The following is a 20,909-nucleotide window of genomic DNA, read 5'->3' on the forward strand; positions in this document are numbered from 1 at the left end:
TTACAAAATAGCCTCCAACACTCTACTCAGCAAACTGGATGCAGTCTATCACAGTGCCATCCGTTTTGTCACCAAAGCCCCATATACTACCCACCACTGAGACCTGCATGCTCTCGTCGGCTGGCCCTTGCTACATATTCGGCGCCAGACCCACTGGCTCCAGGTCATCTATAAGTATTTGCTAGTGAAAGCTCCACCTTATCTCAGCTCACTGGTCACCACAACAACACACACCCGTAGCACGCGCTCCAGCAATTATATCTCACTGGTCATCCCCAAAGCCAACACCTTCATTGGCCACCTTTCCTTCCAGTTCTCTGCTGCCAACGACTGGAACGAATTGCAAAAATCGCTGAAGTTGGAGACTTATATCTCCCTCACTAACTTTAAGCATCAGCTATCTGAGCAGCTTACAGATTGCTGCAGCTGTACACAGCCAATCTGTAAATAGCCCATCCAACTATCTACCTCATCCCCATATTGTTTTTATTAACTTTTTTTGCTCTTTTGCACACCAATATTTCTGCTTGCACATCTATCACTCCAGTGTTAATTTGCTAAATTGTAATTACTTCGCTACTATGGCCTATTTATTGCCTTACCTCCTTACTCCATTTGCACACACTGTATATAGATTTTTTTATTGTGTTATTGACTGTACTTTTGTTGACTGTACATGTGTAACTCTGTGTTATTGTTTTTTGTCACACTGCTTTGCTTTATCTTGGCCAGGTTTTGGGTTGCTTGTTTTGCATGTTATTTTAGCATCAATACGTGTCACATATCAGTTTGAAAACAATGTAAAAAAATAAAAAATCATTGAATTAATAAAGCCTCCACACAAACATGGTCTCTTTTCTGCTTTCTTGAGTAAGGCAGCTCCAAAATGCTGGTGTTTTGGCTTAGCTCAGTGCTTTTTGTGGTGGTGGGGCAGCCAGTGGTTGGTAATGTTCTCTAGTTGCGCCGTGATTGGCTCAGTGTTCTGTCACTTAAGGGGACCCTATGTCACTGCCCAAATTAGCCCCTTGGGTGCTGCCATAGAGTTACATTATACGTGCCCATCAAGGAGGCTCAAGGTCAATGGCCACAGATAAAATGATGTCAAATCATGTTATATCTACAGTAGCTTTGACTGGACATCTTAGCTAGCAGTCATCATCATGAATCAAGTCGACAATCTACTGGCAAATCTTTTTTAATCCTTGTCAAATGAAGAGAAATAATGAAGAGAAATTATAGATAAAATGTATCGGTGCTCATCGGCCATTGGACATAAACATTACACAACAAGGAAATTGCAAATTCAACAATGAGTAATTTGGAAGGAATCAGTGGCTAACTGCAAGCATTGCAAAGCAATCACTAGCCTGCTATTCAGTAGAGTGGGTGTGTGGTCCCAATTCTGGGTTTAAGGGTCTCTTTTCCAAGCTTAAAATGATTAACGTTCAACATTGGCCATGCTGTCAATCCAGCGTGATTTCTGCCACGCTCAAAACAACTGTTAACTCGGAACTGGGATATCTGACTTCAGTTAGTTTAAAACCTCTTTGGGCTAGGGGGCAGTATTTTGACATCTGGATGAAAAGCGTGCCCAAAGTAAACTGCCTGTTACTCAGGCCCAGAAGCTAGGATATGCATATGGTTGGTAGATTTGGATAGAAAACACTGTAAAGATTCTAAAACCGTTACAATAATGTCTGTGATTATAACAAAACTGATATGGCAGGCGTAAATCCAAGGACAAACCATCCAGAATATTTTTTTTCAGCCTACCACTGTTTCCAATGGCTGTCATGTTTAATATGAAGCGAAAACCTCCCAGATTGCAGTTCCTAGGGCTTCCACTAGAAGTCAATATTCCTTAGAAAGAGTTTCAGGCTTGTTTTTGGAAAAATGAGCTAGAATTTGTAGTTTTTCTAAGTGGCTCCCATTTTGGCTGTAGTGTTTTCATGCGCGTGGATGAGAGCCTGTTCTTTGTTGTTTATCTCCGGTAAAGACAATAACGATTGTCTGTCTTACCTTTTATCGTTTATTTACGTATTAGGGTACCTGGGGTTTGATTATAAACGTTGTTTGACTTGTTTGGAGAAGTTTATTGGTAATATTTGGGATTCATTTTGTATGCATTTTGAAGTAGGGAAACCGGTGGATTATTGAATGAAGCGCGCCAGCTAAACTGAGTTTTTGGGGAAATAAAGAAGGACTTTATCGAACTAAAGGACCATTGTGATGTAGCTGGGACCTTTTGGAGTGCCAGCAGAAGAAGATATTCAAAGGTAAGGCATTTATTTTATAGCTATTTCTGACTTTCGTGGGGCACCTGCCTGGTTGAATTTTTATAAAATGCTTTTGTGTGTGGGGCGCTGTCCTCAGATAATCGCATGGTGTGCTTTCGCCGTAAAGCCTTTTTGAAATCTGACATAGTGGCTGGATTAACAAGAAGTTAAGCTTTTGTCTGATGTATGACACTTGTATTTTCATGAATGTTAAATATGACTATTTCTGTAATTTGAATTCCGCGCTCTGCAATTTCACCGGATGTTGTCGAGGTGGGTCGCTAGCGGTACGCCTACGCCAGAAAGGTTAAAACAACTGGGAACTCTGGAAAAAAAAAATTCTCCGACTGGTAAAATACATTTTGAATGGTCATCCAACTCGGAATTGTATGTCGGGAACTCGGGCCTCTTTCTAGAGCTATGATCTGAAGATCCCTGACGTCATCATGATTCAACTTTGTTTTTTTACGGGTTCCCAGTTGTCTTGAAAGCACCATAAATCCAGAGAATGCCAGACTTTGATGACAACGTTTGATGACAAAATGTGCTCACAAAGGACTGCTGCGCCACCTTCCTGTTCAAGTGAGTACAACACAACAAGGTGAGTCCAAAAATGTCTTGTTTGCTGCTGCATAAATGATGTGTTATGCCATGGAGCTATGTATACTGTAGCTAAGAAAGCAATACTAAGTGTATGTTGTGTAGTAAGCTGTTAGTAGTGCATGTGCCTCACCCTAATAATTTGGTCTATTTTACCCTCTTAATAGTAGTCTAGTTACATTACTTATTTCTGTCCTAAATTACGGATTGCCTCTTATCCACTTGTCGTCCCCATATGCCATAGTTTGTACATCTCAATTTTCTGTTGAAACCACATTTGTTTAAGCAAGTCAGCCATATCAGCTATATTTTAAAAAAAGGCAGTAAATGAGGCTGAAATAACTGTTTCGCTGCCAGACAAGGCTACGCTGATAGCCAGTGGTAAGGTGTTGGGACTGCTGTTTGGACTCTGCTGTTGGGACAGCTTTATGTAGGCCCTAACAGTTTGTGGGCACCGTTTGTCACCGTTATAGTGTAATTAATGTATTGTTTTTTGTTGTGTTGTGTAGGAGCTTTGCTGGCATGCACCCCCCCCATTTTTTTTTTTTTTTTTGCCCCACCAAGATTTACATTCTAAAATTGCCACTGCATAGGTCTGAGGGAACATAGGGCTCAGGGATCATAGGTCTGAGGGAACATAGGCCTCAGGGATCATAGGTCTGAGGGAACATAGGGCTCAGGGATCATAGGTCTGAGGGAACATAGGGCTGAGGGATCATAGGTCTGAGGGAACATAGGGCTCAGGGATCATAGGTCTGAGGGAACATAGGTCTGAGGGAACATAGGACTGAGGGAACATAGGACTGAGGGAACATAGGGCCGAGGGAACATAGGGCCGAGGGAACATAGGGCCGAGAAAACATAAGGCTGAGGGAACATAGGGCTGAGGGAACATAGGGCTGATGGAAGGTAGGACTGAGGGAACATTGGGCTGAGGAAACATAGGGCTCAGGGACAATAGGGCCGAGGGAACATAGGGTGGACCCTCTTCCAACACACATTACTAAATTGTTATTCACATTGTGTTTGCCCAAATAGTGAATTACATTAGTAGATTAGTAGATGCCATTTATCTTCAGTATTCCCCTGGTGTCCTGCTCTCTTCATCTATCAGTTACTCTTCTTCAGTCCTTCATGTCCACCAAAGTAGTTCTATTAGCAAAGGAATAAAACCACACATGGGAAGTTAAGTAAAATTTGATTTATATAGATACTACCGTCATGTTAGATACTGTCCACTTACCGAAGAGATGGTCTTTTTACGGAATCCTCTAAAACAAGTAAAGAATGCTTTTCAGTTTCACATATATCAGGGAATTATATTCAGTATAGAGAAATGTAAAGCTATATACGTAGGTATGCTACTATGCAGTAGTGCTTATGCATTTACCTGAAACTTCATTATCAAGCATGTACTTTTTAATCATGTAGAGCTTGCTGCCAATAAAACAGATAGCAAAGAAGAGCCCGATCCCTGCCCCAATCCAAGCATATGTGGCATCTGAGAAAAACCAACACACAATGTTAAGAATGTAATATGCAGACTAAGTCATCAACAGCATGTTGTGAAAGCAGCTGCAATCAGTTGCTTGTATTGCTCAAGAGGACAGTTTACACGTGAGAGCTGCCGAATGCAATGTGTTGACTTTTTCTTCAGTCTGATTAAAAGAAAGGTCCAGTTAGGTCCTCAGTCTCTGTATGAACCTGTGTTGATTTGAAATGGTTCGAGTGCATCAGTGCTTCTCAATTGGGATCAGAAGGCCTTGAATTGTAATAGGGGATTGGCTTGTTTGGCATGTCAGTGTTTGTGCTGCATAGGTCACTTACTAAATGGGAGCCTGTTGAATGTTCTCAACTAAAAGTCTACTGACTATAGATATGACTTTTGAGGAAACTTTCTTTCTTACCTGGTTCTTCATTGCTTTCCAGTTCATTTCCTCTCACATTTGTCAACATAGACTCTGAAACACAGGGATAAACTTTGTTATAGAACAAGCTAATGCACTTCTCTAATATCTGTCTCAGACAGTCACCCGTCCTCAACTCTTTGTAAGGATGATACTGATAGCTGAAAACAGGATGTTCATGTAGATAAGACAGATGAGGACAGTGGTATTTAATCCAATGTGAAACAGAGCAGAAAAACACTTTCACAGATTGAACTTGATGATGTTTTTAGTCCATAATAGTAGTAGTAGTGTAGTAGTAGCAGTAGTAGAAGTAGTAGTAGCAGCAGTAGCAGCAGTAGCAGCAGCAGTGCAGTAGGAGTAGTAGTAGTAGTAGCAGTAGTAGTAGTAGCAGTAGTGATAGTAGCATAGTAGTAGCAGTAGTAGTAATAGTAGTAGTAGTAGTAGTAGTAGTAGTAGCAGTAGTGGTCGTAGCATAGTAGTAGCAGTAGTAGTAATAGTAGTAGTAGTAGTAGTAGTAGTAGCAGTAGTGGTCGTAGCATAGTAGTAGCAGTAGTAGTAATAGTAGTAGTAGTAGTAGTAGTATTAGCAGTAGTATTAGTAGTAGTAACAGTAGTAGTAGTAGTAGTAGCCTAATAGTAGCAGTTGCAGAGTAGTAGTAGTAGTAGTAGTAGTAGTAGTTGTAGCAGTAGTAGCCTAGTAGCAGTATTATTAGTAGAGCAGAAAAACACTTTCACAGATTGAACTTGATGTCTTTAGTCCGTAGTAGTAGTGTAGTAGTAGCAGTAGTAGCACCAGTAGTAGTAGCAGTAGTAGTAGTAGTAGCAGCAGCAGTAGTAGTAGTAGTACTACTAGTATTAGTATTATTAGTAGTAGTAGCTTGTACCATGTTTGTACCATGTTTTGTGTTGCTACCATGTTGTTGTTATGTTGTGTTGCTACCATGCTGTGTTGTCATGTGTTGCTGCTTTGCTATGTTGTTGTCTTAGGTCTCTCTTTATGTAGTGTTGTCTCTCTTGTTGTGATGTGTGTTTTGACCTATATTTATATTGTATTTATTTATTTATTTTTATCCCAGGCCCCCGTCCCCGCAGCAGTCCTTTGCCTTTTGTTAGGCCGTCATTGTAAATAAGAATTTGTTCTTAACTGACTTGCCTAGTTAAATAAGGATTAAATAAAACGTTTTAATAAATAAAATAAAAAAAGTAGTAGTAGCCTAGTAGTAGCCAAGTAGCAGTAGTAGCCTAGTAGTAGCCAAGTCGCAGTAGTAGCCTAGTAGTAGTTGTAGCAGTAGTAGCCTAGTAGTAGTTGTAGTAGTAGTAGCCTAGTTGTAGTAGTAGCCTAGAAGCAGCAGTAGTAGTAATAGTAGTAGTAGTAGAAGTAACCAAGTAGCAGTATTATTAGCAGTAGCAGTAGTATTTTAGTAGTAGTGTAGTAGTAGTAGTAGTAGTAGTATTAGTAGTAGTAGTAGAAGTAGTAGTAGATCTTATTAAAAGTTAAACAGTTACAGTTGAAGTCGTAAGTTTACATACACCTTAGCCAAATACCTTCAAACTCAGTTTTTCACAATTCTTGACATTTAATTCTAGTAAAAATTCCCTGTTTAGGTCAGTTAGGATCACCACTTTATTTTAAGAATGTGAAATGTCAGAATAATGGAAGAAAGAAGGATTTATTTCAGCTTTTGTTTCTTTCATCACATTCCCAGTGGGTCAGAAGTGTACATACTGTACACTCAATTAGTATTTGGTAGCATTGCCTTTAAAATGTTTAACTTGGGTAAAATATTTTGGGTAGCCTTCCACAAGCTTCCCACAATAAGTTGGGTGAATGTTGGCCCATTACTCCTGACAGAGCTGGTGTAACTGAGTCAGGTTTGTAGGCCTTCTTGCTCACACACGCTTTTTCAGTTCTGCCCACAAATTGTCTATGGGATTGAGGTCAGGGCTTAGTGATGGCCACTCCAATACCTTGACTTTGTTGTCCTTAAGCCATTTTGCCACAACTTTGGAAGTATGCTTGGGGTCATTGTCCATTTGGAAGACTCACAAGCTTTAACTTCCTGACTGATGTCTTGAGATGTTGCTTCAATATATCCACATAATTTTCCTCCCTCGTGATGCCATCTATTTTGTGAAGTGCACCAGTACCTCCTGCAGCAAAGCACCCCCACAACATGATGCTGCCACCCCCGTGCTTCACGGTTGGGATGGTGTTCTTCGGCTTGCAAGCGTCACCCTTTTTCCTCGAAACACAATGATGGTCATTATGGCCAAACAGTTCTATTTTTGATTCATCAGACCAGAGGACGTTTCTCCAAAAAGTACGATCTTTGTCCCCCATGTGCAGTTGCAAAACGTAGTCTAGCTTTTTTATGGTGGTTTTGGAGCAGTAGCTTCTTCCTTGCTGAGTGGCCTTTCAGGTTATGTTGATATAGGACTCGTTTTAATGTGGATATAGATACTTTTGTACCTGTTTCCTCCAGCATCTTCACAATGTCCTTTGCTGTTGTTCTGGGATTGATTTGCACTTTTCGCACCATCTTTAGGAGACAGAACGCGTCTCCTTCCTGAGCGGTATGATGGCTGTGTGGTCCCATGGTGTTTATACTTGCGTACTATTGTTTGTACAGATGAACGTGGTACCTTCAGGCGTTTGGAAATTGCTCCCGAGGATGAACCAGGCTTGTGGAGGTCTTGGCTGATTTTTTTAGATTCTCCCATAATGTCAAGCAAAGAGGCACTGAGTTTGAAGGTAGGCCTTGAAATACATCCACAGGTACACCTCCAATTGACTCAAATGTCAATCCTGTCCACCGGACGTGCTACCTGTCCCAGACCTGCTGTTTTCAACTCTCTAGCGACCGCAGGAGCGGTAGAGATACTCTTAATGATCGGCTATGAAAAGCCAACTGACATTTACTCCTGATTATTATTTGACCATGCTGGTCATTTATGAACATTTGAACATCTTGGCCATGTTCTGTTATAATCTCCACCCGGCACAGCCAGAAGAGGACTGGCCACCCCTCATAGCCTGGTTCCTCTCAGTTTCTTTCTAGGTTTTGGCCTTTCTATGGAGTTTTTCCTAGCCACCGTGCTTCTACACCTGCATTGCTTGATGTTTGGGGTTTTAGGCTGGGTTTCTGTACAGCACTTCGAGATATTAGCTGATGTACAAAGGGCTATATAAAATAAACTTGATTTGAATTAGCCTATCAGAATTTCTAAAGCCATGACATAATTTTCTGGAATTTTCCAAGCTGCTTAAAGGGACGGTCAACTTAGTGTACGTAAACTTCTAACCCACTGGAATTATGATACAGTGAATTATAAGTGAAATAATCTGTCTGTAAACAATTGTTGGAAAACTTAATTGTGTCATGCACAAAGTAGATGTCCTAACCGACTTGCCAAAACTGTAGTTTGTTAACAAGACATTTGTGGAGTGGTTGAAAAACGAGTTTTAATGACTCCAACCTAAGTGTACGTAAACTTCCGACTTCAACTGTATATTTGAATGGACAGTGCATTTCCTATTCAAGGTCATAGCCTTTCCATACAAGAGCCTTATGGTAACAAAACTAAATATATCTAAGGAACTGCTTCAAGGTGTTACTGAAACACACATAAACAGAGCTCACATATCTATTTTGGAGCCAGTCTTGTTGAGGCCGACTCTGTTGACAGTGTGTGATTGCCAGATAGATTGAACAATAATGTTGCAACATGGGGCACATGACACTAGCACACCACCCAACACCAGACCCCCAGACCCAATACTTTCACTGTCAAACCACTAGCACTGGAGACTGGGTAGTTAACACTGTAAACAGCCGACCCTCCCTAGTCACATTCCATTGGCAGCCATGAGGAGACCATGGTTTGGTCCTTTGTAGCTCAAGTTTGTAAATCACGCGCTTGTAATGCCAGGGTTTAAGGTTTGATTTCCGGGACCACCCATACGTAAAATGGATGCACACAAGTCGCTTTGGATAAAATCGTCTGCTAAATGGCATATGCATATATTATATTACTTCTGACGTAACATGTTCGAGAAGAGTGGTGATTCTTAACTCGCTCTCTGCTCAACAGACATGTAAACGCAAACAGAGTGTCTGCAGCCAATCGATGAGTATAACAACTAAGTGCTCTTTCAAAAAAAATAAGCCCTCTCCAAGCTTGATCATTTAGGCAAATTTACTCGTGAAATATGCAAGACGATCATATTACGAAGTTATTCACAATCAAAAAATTCTGCATGTTTTTTCCGTGACTGGAGATACAAACATACAGTATTTAAATATACAGGAGTCACTCACCAATTGTAAAGATAATTGTTTTGACGGACAAACATAGACCATTGTGAAGCGTCTTCATCTCTTTAGACTTTCTTTACCATTTATTTTGTTCATTCGCTCTGATAGCTGCTTGGAAGGCGCTGTCTCATTGAAAAATAAACATTTCCTGTGTTAGTTTAGAACGTGGTTAATGATGAAATTAGATAATATCCCCGGAGCTCAGCACGTCTTAATGCATCCATTTACGGTGCATTCGGAAAGTATTCAGACCCCTTGACTTTTTCCACATTTTGTTACATTACAGCCTTATTCTAAAATGTATTCAATTTTTTTCTCTCACCAATCTACACACAATAACCCATAATGACAAAGCAAAAACAGGTTTTTATAAATGTATTACAAATGTAAAATTTAAATGTCACATTTACATAAGTACTCAGACCCTTTTTGACCTGCTGTATACATTTTGGAGAGGAGCAGACATGTACAATGGCAAAGGTAGCTTTGTGCGCCCAGCTGCATAGGATGCCTTGGCACGGGCCCAGAGCCCCCCTCACGGCACCTGCCAGACCATTTACTCAGTACTTTGTTGAAGCACCTTTGGCAGCAATTATAGCATAGAGTCTTCTTCGTATGAAACTACAAGTTTGGCACACCTGTATTTGGGGAGTTTCTACTATTCTTCTCTGCAGATCCTCTCAAGCTCTGTCAGGTTGGATAGGGACCGTCACTGCACAGCTATTTTCAGGTCTCTCCAGGAATGTTAAATCGGGTTCAAGTCCGGGCTCTGGTTGGGCCACTCAAGGACACTTAGAGACTTGTCCCAAAGCAACTTGTCTTGGCTGTGTGCTTAGGGTCGTTGTCCTGTTGGAAGGTGAACCTTCGTCCCAGTCTGAGCGCTCTGGAGCAGGTTTTCATCAAGGAACTCTCTGTATTTTGCTCCGTTCATCTTTGCCTCGATCCTGACTTGTCCCCCCGTCCCTGCCGCTGAAAATGATACCCACAGCATGATGCTGCCACCACCATACTTCACCGTAGGGATGGTCAGAGGTTTTCTCCAGATGTGACGCTTGGCATTCAAGCCGAAGAGTTCAATCTCAGTTTCATCAGACCAGAGAATCTTGTTTCTCATGGTCTGAGAGTCCTTTAGGTGCCCTTGGCAAACTCCAAGCGGGCTGTCTTGTGCCCTTTACTGAGGAGTGGCTTCCATCTGGCCACTCTACCATAAAGGCCTGATTGGTGGAGTGCTGCAGAACTCTAGAGCTCAGAGTGACCATTGGGATCTTGGTCACCTCCCTGACCAAGGCCCTCCTCCCTCGATTGCTCAATTTGGCCAGGCGGCCAGCTCTCGGGAAGAATCTTGGTGATTCCAAACTTCTTCCATTTAAGAATGATGGAGGCCATTGTGTTCTTTATTGCTGCACACATTTTGCCTCGACACAATCCTGTCTAGGAACTCTATGGACAATTCCTTCGACCTTATAGCTTGGTTTTTTCTCTGACATGCACTGTCAACTGTGGGACCTTATATAGACAGGTGTGTGCCTTTTCAAATCATGTCCAATCAATTGAATTTACCACAGGTTGACTCCAATCAAGTTGTCGAAACATCTCAAGGATGATCAGTGGAAACAGGATGCACCTGAGCTCAATTTTGAGTCTCATAGCAAAGGGTCTAAATACTTATCTAAATAAGGATTTTTTATTTTTTATTTTTAATACATTTGCTAAAATGTCTAAAAAACAGTTTTCACTTTTTCATTATGGGGTATTGTGTGTAGATTGCAGATTTGTTTATTTTTATTTATTTATGTATTTTTTTATTTTTTATTTAATCAATTTTAGAATAAGAATGTAATGTAACAAAATGTGGAAAAATCAAGGGGTCTGAATACTTTCCGAAGGCACTGTATAAACACTTGGACTAAGTAGGACTAAGTAGGACTAAGTAGTACTAAGTAGTTGAGAGGTTGTTAGGATGTCGGATATCTGTTTTTGCTTCTCATTGTGTGGTGTCTCCAAATAAGCTAGGAATCCCCTGTACCCTCGAGTTTCCCACATCAAGCAGTTACATGATTAAACTGGGAAGTGAATTTCTGGGTCAAGCCAAATGCGTTACTTGTCGTAACTTAATTGTTTCAGAAATGTAGTAGGTTAGTATTAGGCTTGACGAGAAGTTCACTACACTTACAGTGGCAAGAAAAAGTATGTGAACCCTTTGAAATTACCTGGACTTCTGCATAAATTGGTCATCAAATTTGATCTGATATTCATCTGAGTCACAACAATAGACAAACATACTGTGCTTAAACTAATAACACACAAATTATTGTATTTTTCTTGTCTATATTGAATACATCATTTAAACATTCACAGTGTAGGTTGGAAAAAGTATGTGAACCCCTAGGCTAATGATTCTCCAAAAGCTAATTGGAGTCAGTAGTCAGCTAACCTGGAGTCCAATCAATGAGACACGATTGAAGATGTTAGTTAGAGCTGCCTTGGCCAATAAAAAACACACAAAAAATGTGAATTTGCTATTCACAAGAAGCATTGCCTGATGTGAACCATGCCTCGAACAAAAGAGATCTCAGAAGACCTAAGATGAAGAATCGTTGACTTGCATGAAGCTGGAAAGGGTTACAAAAGTATCTCTAAAAGCCTTGATGTTCATCAGTGTATGGTAAGAGAAACTGTCTATAAATGCAGAAAGTTCAGCACTGTTTATAATCTCCGTAGGAGTGGCCGTCCTGCAAAGATGACTGCAAGAGCACAGCGCAGGGCCTGGACAGCTTGCCACCATCGACGGAAAAATGTATTACGTTTATCAAGACATTTTGCAGGAGAATGTTAGGCTGTCCGCCAACGACCCAAAACAGAGAAGTAAAACAACAACAGAATGGCTTCAGCAGAAGAAAATACGCCTTCTGGAGTGGCCCAGTCAGAGTCCTGACCTCAACCTGATTGGGATAATGTGGCATGACCTCAAGAGAGCAGTTCACACCAGACATCCCAAGAATATTGCTGAACTGAAACAGTTTTGTAAAGAGAAATGGTCCAAAATTCCTCCTGACCGTTGTGCAGGTCTGATCCTCAACTACAGAAAATGTTTGGTTGAGGTTATTGCTGCCAAAGGAGGGTCAACCAGTTACTAAATCCAAGGATTCACATACTTTTTCCACCCTGCAATGTGAATGTTTACACAATATGTTCAATAAAGACATGAAAACGTATAATTATTTGTGTGTTATTAGTTTAAGCAGACTGTTTGCATATTATTGTGACCTTGATGCAGATCAGATCAAATGTTATGACAAATTTATGCAGAAATCCAGGTATTTCCAATGGGTTCACATACTTTTTCTTGCCACTGTATGCTTGATAATGGCACGTTTGTTTTTAAATATAATTATAAATATGTATATGATTATGAAAACGGTTGACACGTTCACATTTGTAATTTCTTGGCTAGCCTATGATTTGTAAAGATTTGTAAACTACACAGGGCCATGCAACACAGTAGTCAATGCACAGGGAGTATATTCACTTTGCAAAATGGATCGTTAAGTTATAGATTGTAAAGAAAACATTGGGTCCTACTGGTGTGGTGTATATTACAATAATATGTGTTATTGTTTATCTGGATTGAAATCTACATGTATGAACTTGCACGTAGTGGAATGCTGTTGCTTTTTGATTACACAGCAGTCATTGACACTTGGATGTTGGGTATGTTGGGTACCCAGTACTTGGTATTTTGGAAAGAATTCTGCCTGGCATGTGGGCCAGACGGGCAGAGACATGTTCCACCATAATATACAGCACATAAATCCCAAGGGCAACTGTAGAGCATGCCACCCACCGGCAGACAATCCTCTTTGGCAGTTAACAATTTTCTGAGCTGTTTGTGTTTTGCTCAACAACAACCGGACAGTGACCTTAAGGGGAGTTTACCCCGGCCCCCTCTCAACCCTCCCATTCCCTTCTCCATGACCCAGAGAAGTCTGGTCCTGGAGAGGCCCGGGGTGTCAGGTTCGTAACATGGGTCCTTCAGGGCACACCGAGGTGAGCTTACCCCTTCTCAGTGCTCGGGTCATGGTTGGGTTTAATAGCAGGCAGCAATGTTCAAACTCTCCCAGCTTTCCCTTGTAAAGACACAGTCTACTGCTGCATTAATAGCAACAGCCTGGTCCGTATCACCAGGTATCTCTTGATTATTTTTGACCTGCTGTGTAAATTTTGGAGAGGCGCAGACATGTACAATGGAAAGGGTAGCTTTGTGCGCCTAGCTGCCTAGGATGCCTTGGCACGGGCCCAAAGCACCCCCCATGGCCCCTGCCAGCCAGCCAGCAACGACCAACCCACTAACCTCAACCCCCCACCACTCCACTGCAGCTCCCTACACTGGAGAGGTGTGGGAGATAAGGAGAGAAGACAATATTAACATGAGCTGGGTCTTTGCAGGTTGTTAGTAGGGACAAGGGGGGATTTTGGAAGCCTTGATTAGATGAAGGTAATGAACAAACAAACAGAGGGGTGGGTGTGCCATGTATTGGATAAACTACAGTGATTAGGTGACAAAACAACAAGTATTTTGGTAATGTTTGCAATCATGTTTCCTAGCCTTTCATACCACACAATTCAGTATACAAAATCTGTGCATTATTTTGCTCAAATAAATCCTTGAATTAAACGGAGATGGCAGACAATGCACTGGGACACGTGAATACCTACAGTATTACATGTTATTCTACCCATGTGAATCCTGGCTCCCATGATTACATGCCACTTTATAGGCCAAGCCACATGGTCCTCCTAAACCATGGAGGCCAATGAGGCCTCCTCAGACTGTGACCTTGTGTCGTTGGCATAGTTTAAATACAGTCTGTTGCCTCTCCAGTTTCTTCTGGCTTCCTGGAATTATGATGGCCTCCGGTGTGATTCCAGACCTAGACACATGCCACAGACAGTATCACACTGGAGCCTTGTCTCACGGGAGCCCTGTCTCCACTGCTCCACACACTCTTGAGACCACGGATTGAATGTGGTTGAGTTAAGTATGCATTTTAGTATCTTGATCCATGAAACCAAACAAATGAACAAGGTATCATGGTTTCTATCCCAGGAGGTTGGTGGCACCTTAATTGGGGAGAACGGGCTCATGGTAATGGCTGGAGCGGAATTAGTGCAATGGAATCATATACATCAAACACATAGTTTCTATGGTTTCCATGTGTTTGATGCCATTCCATTCGTGCCGTTCCAGCCATTATTATGTGCCGTCCTCCCCTCAGCAGCCTCCACTGGTTTTTGTGGATTGTACAGTAAGCTTGATAATCAGAGGTTAGTTTTGCTTGTCCTGTTCGAACAGACGCTAATCTATTTTGATATAATGTTTCTCTATAAAGGTTATAAATGTGTTTCTCTGACCAGTTCCAACTTGCTTCATACAGTAATGGTGGCCTCATTCCTAGCTTGTCAAACTATCGATGTCACCTCAGAGGTGTCAGAATGTCTGGGCTGTCCTTGGCTGACCAATTGGTCAGGCTGTTTCAGTAACACACTGCTTTTCTATCTATCTGATCCAGGGAACCATGGGCCTACTGAATGTATCCAAGAGGAGTTGGACAGACTATCAACTAGCTAATCCCAGCTGTGCTAACTGCATCAGCGGACAGGAATGAGGGGCATTCCGCCAGCTGTGCACATCGTCCTCATACCGCTGCCAACCGAACAGAAATGCCTGTTTTTACTGGGCTGCCATGACAGCCAGTCAGTTAGTCATGTGCTTGCTTGCATGGTCCCCAGTGGCTGTGACTGATAACTAGCCCCCCACTGCTGCCCAGCACAGACCCATGTGTGTGTGTCCATCAGATAGGGTCTGGGCCCTGCATCCCTGCCGGCCTGCATGACTATGTCCCTGATTGCCTGACTAACACTCCAGCGGAAAGCAGCCCGCGCCGCTCCAATCTCCTATTTTAGCATTAGCTGGCTGCAGGGAGAAGGGCAGCAAGAGGAACTGACACGAGAGCCCATTTGTATCTGGGTTGGAGGCTGGGTTGCTAGGGGAGACCCTCCTGCTGACACCATGTGACCTGATTCCGGGAAAGGTTGAGTGGCTGGCTACAGATAGTAATAGGGAAATGCACTCGGATTGCACTCTACTTTTAAATCATCCCATCAATCTCTCCAAAACAATGAAGGGAATTTCCCCTCTGAGATAAATTTTCCAGTATATTCCATACACATTTAAAACAGTAAAAAGTGATAGCGCTGACATCATCCATGTTTTCCTATGGAAAACTCCCATAAACCTGGAACTATTTTAATTTGAAGTGCACCATTTTGCATAATGGGGCTGAAAAATTTCTAAGGATCATGGTGAAAGTGGCCATAACTAGCAAAGGATCATGGGTGATGTAGTAATTTTCATCCTGACTGAGAGAGTCAACCTTAATGTCTATGGCATGAGGGCGCAAGCCTCCTCATAGCCTGCCGGCACAAAACGGTAGTCCCTGTTGGCCATTGTGGCGATCGTAATGGGCTTTCTAGGGCAGACTAGGGCTTATGGCACCGCTAGGTTGCTACGCAATAGCCGGCCAGCAGAGCTCGTGAATTCATGCTTTTTTTCCTGTCAAACCATCGAGGTAATGTTAAAATAAAAGTCTGTCACCTTTGCTTGCAAACAGAAAAGTTGTGTAAAATCACACATTTCTCAAATTTTCCTTGAAATCTTGCTTTTTCAAAGATACAGTCCTTCCAATCCCGTGTCTATACTTTCTGCAACAACTCTTCACACTGTATCTCTCAAGTCAGCAAAGGCATTGAAGATACTGTTTCCAGCCCCTGGAATCACATTGGACCTTGCTTGCTGCCAGTAACAGGTGTTGTTGGCCTGACATTTGACTGATTAGCTGAGATATGGAAGGTGTGACAGAACGAGAGGCAGGTTGTTACTCTATGAAATACAACATGACAGAAATAGACCTGCTTAAATAGAGGACCTTGGTACAGTAAGTCAGGAGAAGTTCATGGAAAAACAAACCAAGGAACAAAAACAAAGAAATCAGGTTTGAATAAGTTACTTTTTAAATGTAAATCCATTACAGTTACTAAATACATGTCCAGTAATGTAACTTTTGGATTACCCAAACTCAGTAACTTAATCTGATTACTTTGTTACTTTGGGATTACTTTCCCCTTAAAGCAGCAATCAGCAGTTGAAACAATAACAAATAATTTTTGCCTCCCCTGTTTCAGTGAAAAGCTGAGGGATGGAGCTGCAGAAATGTAACCACTCTCTAATTCATAGATGGGGGTATGGATGCAAGGATTTACCATCCATAATCATTTTAACCATGTTTGTTTAAATGTACTTTGTTTAGAAACATTGGGGAAAAACAAGCTTATATGTTGGGTACTGATTGGGTATGACAGTTGAACTAAGTTCATGGGAAATGTATAAAATATATTCTTAAAGAATCAATGGGTACATATCATTAATTTAAAAGGAAAAAATGGCCTTGCGAGTGGTGCAGCGGTCTAAGGCACTGCATTGAAGTGTAGCGGCATCCCAACAGCCTGGGGTTCGATTCGGCCATGACTGGGAACCCCGTAGGGCGGCACACAATTGGCTCAGCGTCATCCGGGTTACGGGAGGGTTTGGCCGGTGGGGCTTTACATGGCTCATCGCCAAGTAGCTACTCCTTGTGGCGGGCCGGATGCCTGCAAATCAAATGTGATTTGTCACATGCGCTGAATACAACAGGTTACAGTGAAATGCTTACTTACAAGCCCTTAACCAACAATGCAGTTTTAAGACAATGCAGGGGGTACCAGTACAGAGTCAATGTGCGGGGGCACCAGTTACTCGAGGTAATTGAGGTAATATGTACATGTAGGTAGAGTTATTAAAGTGAGATAATAACAGAGAGTAGCAGCAGCATAGAAGAGGGGGGGGGGGGGTTAATGGAAATAATCTGGGTAGCCATTTGATTAGCTGTTCAGGATTCTTATGGCTTGGTTGGTAGAAGCTGTTTAGAAGCCTCTTGGACCTAGACTTGGCGCTCCGGTACCGCTTGCCGTGCGGTATCAGAGAGAACAGTTTATGATTAGGGTGGCTGGAGTCTTTGACAATTTTTAGGGCCTTCTTCTGACACCGCCTGGTATAGAGGTCCTGGATGGCAGGAAGCTTGGCCCTGGTGATGTACAAGGTCATACGCACTACCCTCTGTAGTGCCTTGCGTTCGGAGGCCGAGCAGTTGCCATACCAGGCAGTGATGCAATCCGTCAGGATGCTCTCGATGGAGCAGCTGTAAAACCTTTTGAGGATCTGAGGACCCATGCCAAATATTTCCAGTCTCCAGAGGGGGAATAGTTTTAGTCGTGCCCTCTTTAAGACTATCTCGGTGTGCTTGGATCATGATAGTTTGTTGGTGATGTGGATGCCAAGGAACTTGAAGCTCTCAACCTGCTCCACTACAGCCCCATCATTGAGAATGGGGGCGTGCTCGGTCCTCCTTTTCCTGTAGTCCACAATCATCTCCTTTACCTTGATCATGTTGAGGGAGAGGTTGTTGTCCTTGCACCACACGGTCAGGTCTCTGACCTCCTCCCTATAGTCTGCCTCATCATTGTTGGTGATCAGGCCTGGGATGGGATGGTGTTCTTCCGCTTGCAAGGATCCCCCTTTTTCCTCCAAACATAACGATGGTCATTATGGCCAAACAGTTCTATTTTTGATTCATCAGACCAGAGGACATTTCTCCAAAAAGTACGATCTTTGTCCCCATGTGCAGTAGTCCCAAAACCGTAGTCTGGCATTTTTATGGGGGTTTTGTACCAGTGGATTCTTCCTTGCTGAGTGAGTGGCCTTTCAGGTTCTGTCGATATATGACTCCTTTTACTGTGGATATAGATACGTTTGTACCTGTTTCCTCCAGCACCTTCACAAGGTCCTTTGCTGTTGTTCTGGGATTGATTTGCACTTTTCGCACCAAAGTACGTTCATCTCCAAGAGACAGAATGCATCTCCTTCCTGAGTGGTATGACGGCTGTGTGGTCCCATGGTGTTTATTCTTGCGTACTATTGTTTGTACAGATGAACGTGGTACCTTCATGCGTTTGGAAATTGCTCCAAAGGATGAACCAGACTTGTGGAGGTCTACAATTTTTTTTCTGAGGTCTTGGCTGATTTCTTTTGATTTTCCCTTGATGTCAAGCACTGAGGCACTGAGTTTGAAGGTAGGCCTTGAAATAAATCCAAAGGTACACCTCCAATTGACTCAAATTATGTCAATCAGAAGCTTCTAAAGCCATCACATAATTTTCTGGAATTTTCAAAGACTCAGGTCCTCCGAGAGAGAGAAAGAAAGAAAGAAAGAGAGAAAGAGAGAAAAAGAGAGAAAGAGAGAGAGAATTAGAGAGAGCATAATTACGTTCACACAGGACACCAGATAAGAGAGGAGAAATACTTGAGAATTTAAAGACTGACCCTAGTCCCCCGACACATGAACTACTGCAGCATTAATACTGGAGGCTGAGACAGGAGGGGTCGGGAGACACTGTGGCCCCGTCCGACGATACCCCCGGACAGGGCCAAACAGACAGGATTTAACCCCACCCACGTTGCCAAAGCACAGCCCGCACACCACTAGAGGGATATCTTCAACCACCAACTTACCATCCTGAGACAAGGCCGAGTATAGCCCACGAAGATCTCTGCCACAGCACTACCCAAGGGAAGAACATGTTAGTGACTCAACCCACTCAAGTGACGCACCCCTCCTAGTGACGGAATGGAAGAGCACCAGTAAGCCAGTGACTCAGCCCCTGTAATAGGGTTAGAGGCAGAGAATCCCAGTGGAGAGAGAGGAACTGGCCAGGCAGAGACAGCAAGGGCGGTTCGTTGCTCCAGTGCCTTTCCGTTGACCTTCACACTCCTGGGCCAGACTACACTCAATCATAGGACCTACTGAAGAGATGAGTCTTCAATAAAGACTTAAAGGTTGAGATCGAGTCTGCATCTCTCACATTGATAGGCAGACCATTCCATAAAAATGGTGCTCTATAGGAGAAAGCCCTGCCTCCAGTTGTTTGCTTAGAAATTCTAGGGACAGTAAGGAGGCCTGCGTCTTGTGACCGTAGCGTACGTGTAGGTATGTACGGCAGGACCAAATCGGAAAGATAGGTAGGAGCAAACCCATGTCATGCTTTGTAGGTTAGCAGTAAAACCTTGAAATCAGCCCTTGCTTTAACAGGAAGCCATTGTAGAGGCTAGCACTGGAGTAATATGATAATTTTCTTTGGTTCCATTCAAGATTATAGCAGCCGTGTTGAGCACTAATTTAAGTTTATTTAGTGCTTTATCCGGGTAGCTGGAAAGTAGAGCATTGCAGTAGTCTAACCTAGAAGTGGCAAAAGCATGGATACATTTTTCTACCACATTTTTGGACAGAAAGTTAAGGATTTTTGCAATGTTATATAGATGGAAAAAAGCTGTACTTGAAACAGTCTTGATATGTTTGTCAAAAGAGAGATCAGGGTCCAAAGTAACGCCGAGGTCCTTCACAGTTTTATTTGAGATGACTGTACAACCATCAAGATTAATTGTCAGATTCAACAGAAGATCTCTTTGTTTCTTGGGACCTAGAACAAGCACCTCTGTTTTGCCCGAGTTTAAAAGTAGAACATTTGCCGCTATCCACTTCCTTATGTCTGAAACACAGTTTTCCAGGTAGTGCAATTTTGTGGCTTCACCATGTTTCATTGAAATGTACAGCTCTGTGTCATCCGCATAGCAGTGCTAGTTACCATTATGTTTCCGAATGACATCACCAAGAGATAAAATACATAGTGAAAACAATAGTGGTCCTAAAACGTAGCCTTGAGGAACACCGAAATTTACAGTTGATTTGTCAGAGGACAAACCATCCACAGAGACAAACTGATATCTTTCCGACAGATAAGATTTAAACCAGGCCAGAACTTGTCCTTGTAGACACATTTGGGTTTCCAATTGCTCCAAAAGAATGTGGTGATCGATGATATCAAAAGCAGCACTAAGGTCTAGGAACACGAGGACAGATAGATGACCTGGAGCCAGTGGGTTTGGCAACGAATATGAAGCGAGGGCCAGCCAACGAGAGCATACAGTGGTGGGTAGTATATGTGGCTTTGGTGACAAAACGGTTGGCACTGTGATAGACTGCATCCAATTTGCTGAGTAGAGTGTTGGAGGCTATTTTGTAAATGACATCGCCAAAGTCAAGGATCGGTAGGATAGTCAGTTGTACGAGGGTATGTTTGGCAGCATGAGTGAAGGATGCTTTGTTGCGAAATGGGAAGCCGATTCTAGATTTAATTTTGGATTGGAGATGCTTGATGTGAGTCTGGAAGGAGAGTTTACAGTCTAGCCAGACACCTAGGTATTTGTAGTTGTCCACATATTCTAAGTCAGAACCGTCCAGAGTAGTGATGCTAGACGGGCGGGTGTGTTCAGCGATTGGTTGAAGACCATGCATTTAGTTTTACTTGCATTTAAGAGCAGTTGGAGGCCACAGAAGGAGAGTTGTATGGCATTGAAGCTCGTCTGGAGGTTAGTTAACACAGTATCCAAAGAAGGGCCAGAAGTATACAGAATGGTGTCGTCTGCGTAGAGGTGGATCAGAGAATCACCAGCAGCAAGAGCGACATCATTGATGTATACAGAGAAAAGAGTCGGCCCGAGAGTTGAACCCTGTGGCACCCCATAGAGACTGCCAGAGGTCCGGCCACAGGCCTTCCTATTTGACACACTGAACTCTGTCTAAGAAGCAGTTGGTGAAC

The sequence above is a fragment of the Salvelinus fontinalis genome, chromosome 1 (assembly GCF_029448725.1).
Source record: "Salvelinus fontinalis isolate EN_2023a chromosome 1, ASM2944872v1, whole genome shotgun sequence".
NCBI lineage: Eukaryota > Metazoa > Chordata > Actinopteri > Salmoniformes > Salmonidae > Salvelinus > Salvelinus fontinalis.